Genomic DNA, 3,597 nt, shown 5'->3' with positions numbered 1-3,597 from the left:
GCCCTTTTGCTGGAATTCCTGTGAGACGCGCTCTGCTCCTCTCTCTCAGCTCCCATTGCCTGAAACCTGACTCCCCAACGCTGAGCTCATTGTCAGGGGTGGATTTCATCGTTAAGAAAAAAAAGAGAAAAGGAAGAAAAAAGAGGAGCGAATGAGAGAGAGAGAGAGAGAGAGAAAGAAGAACGGGAGGAAAAGGCAAAAGTTAGAGAGAAGTCGGCTTGCCGAAGAAACCGGTTGCATCGGTCGCTCGGGGGTTAAGTTGCACACTCATACACGCATTCGTGCCAGGAGGACGGGGGAGGAAGCGGCGTAGGTGTGGATCGCGCAGATCACCGCCCGGTCATCTGCTCGTTTACCTCTTCGATGTCCGAGCGTTGCACACACCCCCCCCCCTCATCCTCCCCACCGCCCGCTCCACTCCCCTTTTCCCCTGTCCTGTCTTCCTGCCTGCCTGCTACCGCTCCCCCCCCCCTCACCGCCCGCTCTCGCTCCTCTTCAAAGTTAACGAGTCTCCCTCCTCTCGCCCATGTCGTCTGCGTGCGGCTGGCTGGCGCATTCCTAACAGCGGGAGACCGTGCTCTTCCTTCTGACCTCCCTGCCCGAAACGCCACGCTCTGCAAGGTAAGTGCCTGTCATTTAATGATCGTCTTTGAGCATGGGGAATGACGCTGAGACAGACAACACAAACAGAGGGGATGGGGGGAGAGGGGGAGGAAGAAACAGAAGGAGGAAAGAATGATAGAGAGAGTGGTTTTCTAGAAGTTGAGAGAGTGCTGAGCCACCGCCTTATGCTGCGTCTGTGACTCGGAGAGGCACTAAGCACAGAGCCATGGCGAGAGCCGCGCATAATCACTGCAATCATAATCAAGCCAATCAGAGATGAAGTCGAGCAAAAACAAGAGTTGGAAGAAGGAGGCGAAACCTGGCCAAGCTGCCTGACAAGAGGAGCTGGTCTGGATTGAGACGGAGGGAGAGTAGGGAGTGAGAGTGAGGATAGGCTTCTGAAAGTTTAATTGGGACCACTACAATTGGATATGCTCCGCTTTTATGAATTATTGAGACATTCTCATGTTTTTTCCCCCTTCCATGGCATTGACTTTTTTGGAGTGAACTACTCTCAATTGCTGTCAGGTTGGGTTGTGTATGTGTTTTTATGTTTATGTTTACGTGTGTGTGTGTGTGTGTGTGTGTGTGTGTGTGTGTGTGTGTGTCTCACAGTTAAATCCAAAAATATCAGCACGCCAGATTTAAAAACATTTAGGATGCCCCCAAACTGCCTTTTTAATTTGAGGAAAGATTTTAAAACTGGAGAGAACTTTGATATACTGAAGTTGTTAATGGGGCAATTAAAATTACAGTAGTAAGGTTGGAGAAATTTTGTTTTTATTTCCCTAAAATTACTTTACACACATATGACTTTTTAGGGCATGAGAAAAGAGAAAAGCCTTTTTAGCTTTATGTGATTTAATGTTGTCACGTAATCCCCCCCAAATATCAATGGACCCAGTTTGTGTGATTTGCTTCATAACTAATTTGTTCAGTTTTTGCACATTATTACTTCTTTACACATAAGCTCTTTGATGTGTCACAGCAACAAACTAAAACATCATCTGTACGCTTTTTTGGAATTGACAGCTTTTAAGTTGTAGAAAATGTTTAGCATTTTTTTGTTTTGTTTTTTACTAAATTTAAATTTAATTTACTAAATTACTTCTGTGATCACATATTCTGTTTTTACAAAGAAAATGAAGTTCAATGCTTCACAAAATGGGCCAATTTTTAGCTTTTGTGAAGACCTATTCCAATGATGAATCAGTAATAACTGCATTTTTCTTAAAACATATTTCTTACTTCTTTATTTATTTTAGAATGAAACAGGCTTCACTACTGTGATCACAGCAATGCTACAGAAAGAAGAACAACTACTCAGCTGTGTTGAGACAGTTTCTGCTAAAGGTGTTTAATTACCACAGCCCAATGATTTTATACTACACCTTTTGTGGAGGTAGTGGAATTCTAGCTTGCCTTTGAGACTCTCTCTCTCTCTCTCTTTCTCTCTGGTGTTGAGTCAGATGACCAGCGAGAGGTCGGCTCATGAATCAGACGTTGTCTCGGGGCTGACGCTGGCCCAAGGGCACCGCTGAAATATGCAGAGGGGAGCGTGGGGTCGAGCGGTGAAATGCCAACACAGGCGTACGACTGTTCCAGTACGGGGGTGTGGAGAGGGGGGTGGTGGCGGTGGTGGTGGTGGGGGTGCAGGGGCACGCCGGCCAAAGCTTAGTCTCCAGAGTCACCCTCCGACAAGCCATTAGGAGACGGAGGCATCCGCCAATGCCTCCCGCGAGGAGAGCAAAAACAAACAGAGCAGGAGGAGAGAGAGGCTAATGTAATTAAGGCTAAAGCGCTGGGTGGGGGCATTAATTCTGTTTAAACCAGCGGAAGGCCTCTGCTCACCAGTATCAATCACCGCAGCTGACCGTTACCTACAGGACAGAAGCACACAACCTGAAGAGGTTTGTTCCTCTTTGCTCCCCCAACACTGTGCCCGCCTGTACGCGCAGGGGCCTTGCTGCCGCTGAAGGGTCCTGTTGAAGGGGGAAAATGGAGGGCCTACATTTATGCCTGCCTTGAGTGGGCCTCTGTTGAAAATCATTTAATGGCTCATAACAGTTTCTACGGTTCCAGGCTTGATGCAAGCCAAGTATTTAGTATTTAAAGGCAAATGCAGCCATATGTTTTTACTGGATGTACTGAAACTCTAATAGCTGTGCGCACCAACCACATAAAATGTTTTTAAAAAAGACAAGGGAATCTACTTTATCCACTTCTACATTCAATTATTACACACGCTCGCTATCTACCAAATCAAAATCAGGTAATTTGCTTTTCATCCATGACAGTTACCAAGCAACAACTACATATGTCTAACTAAACTTTATTACTTGAAATAGAGGGTATAATAGTCAGGAAAGCAATGAGAATAAAATGAGAGATTGACATGTCACAGAAAAACAATAAGCACAAAGAGGCCATAGGTTCCAGTGAGCTAAAGGGTGTTGCTAGGCACTACACAAAGCAGAAGTGCAATTCAGACAATCATAATTAAGGAACGGAATTATCCGTTTTAGACTATAAAAGTTCAGAGCCACCACCAACCATCTGTATAACAGACATATGTGGCATGCTCAGGCTCTCAGAATAAATGGCCAAATTTTTGTGTTTACTTTATGGTTTTGATTTTTTTCCCCCTTGTCCGTTTGACCATTGATGACTGGTGCACCATTTATCTGCTCTTGGCAGAGGAGCCACTCCAGAGACAGTCGAGCATGCGATGGGCCTGAATTCTGATGGACGTTTTTTACGGCGGCTGTGTGAAGCCTGGACCGGCCATTGTTGTTTGCTTTGGCCCGTTCCAAAAGGCAGCCAAGAGAGCACTCTGGAGCTAAGGGCTGCCAACACGAGTCCGGCCGCCCTGCTCCGCACGCACCCCCACCACACACACACACGCACACACACACACACACACACACACACACACATACACACACACACACACTCCTCATTTTCTGCTCCACTCACAGTAGACTCATTTAACTG

General features: G+C 46.1%; 1 protein-coding gene across 1 annotated transcript in view; it reads left to right on the top strand.

The window, feature by feature from the left end:
• The first annotated feature begins 327 nt into the window (after positions 1–327).
• flrt2 (fibronectin leucine rich transmembrane protein 2) overlaps positions 328–3,597 on the top strand; it is a 31,778-nt gene continuing 28,508 nt past the window's right edge. The window contains exon 1 of the mRNA XM_076271749.1: positions 328–621. The gene's annotated coding sequence lies outside the window, so the exon portion shown is untranslated. The remainder of the gene's footprint in view (positions 622–3,597) is intronic.

The sequence above is a fragment of the Alosa pseudoharengus genome, unplaced genomic scaffold (assembly GCF_046254945.1).
Source record: "Alosa pseudoharengus isolate Yale_2024_CS ecotype anadromous, Long Island Sound unplaced genomic scaffold, YU_APseudo_1.1 YU_APseudo_1.1_scf_7, whole genome shotgun sequence".
In the NCBI taxonomy this organism is placed as follows: domain Eukaryota; kingdom Metazoa; phylum Chordata; class Actinopteri; order Clupeiformes; family Clupeidae; genus Alosa; species Alosa pseudoharengus.
This window is presented reverse-complemented; position numbering and strand designations above follow the sequence as displayed.